At 33.8% G+C, this 613-nt stretch overlaps 1 non-coding gene across 1 annotated transcript; it reads right to left on the bottom strand.

Annotated features, from left to right (window-relative positions):
- Positions 1 to 312: 312 nt before the first annotated feature.
- On the bottom strand, positions 313 to 385 carry trnaf-gaa (transfer RNA phenylalanine (anticodon GAA)). The gene has a single exon. It is a non-coding gene; the product is annotated as a tRNA-Phe (tRNA).
- Positions 386 to 613: the final 228 nt, after the last annotated feature.

Raw genomic sequence — 613 nt, 5'->3', positions numbered from 1 at the left:
GACTCTGTGTAAGTTTTTCTATGCTGCTGCCAAAAATAAATTATAACATTGCGGTTGGAAATTAGTTTTTTTTTATGACCAGCATGTACTGTAAGAAACAAATAAAAGTAGGTTTAATTAAAATACTTTTAAAAATCATTAAAAATCCACTCTATAGTAGCAATTTAACCAAGCAACGTGGTGATCGCACTACAGCAATACACACATGACGCAACGTAAAAATGGTCGCAATTTACTTTCAATATGTAGTTAGTAAAAAAAAATTGTCGTCTTTACTAAACAAAGGTGGATAAAAACGTAATTTCACCCTTATGCCGAAACCCGGGATCGAACCAGGGACCTTTAGATCTTCAGTCTAACGCTCTCCCAACTGAGCTATTTCGGCATGCGCATGACACACATGTTTACGGTAAAAATGGCTGCCTTGTTTCTGTCGACATATTTATATGTTTTTATGTTCGTAGCTCATAAAGGTTAAGGGGAAAAATACATTCCTGGGTGAATAAAATATGGCGCAAATGAAGACTACGAGCATTATCACGGTGCAATATTGGAGTTATTTTTTATTTATTTTTATAAACCTTTATTTATGATATGCAATAGGCAAATAAAA

Source organism: Entelurus aequoreus, linkage group LG26, assembly GCF_033978785.1.
Source record: "Entelurus aequoreus isolate RoL-2023_Sb linkage group LG26, RoL_Eaeq_v1.1, whole genome shotgun sequence".
Taxonomy (NCBI): domain Eukaryota; kingdom Metazoa; phylum Chordata; class Actinopteri; order Syngnathiformes; family Syngnathidae; genus Entelurus; species Entelurus aequoreus.
Note: the sequence above shows the minus strand (reverse complement) of the source record. Positions and strands in the feature narration are given on the sequence as shown.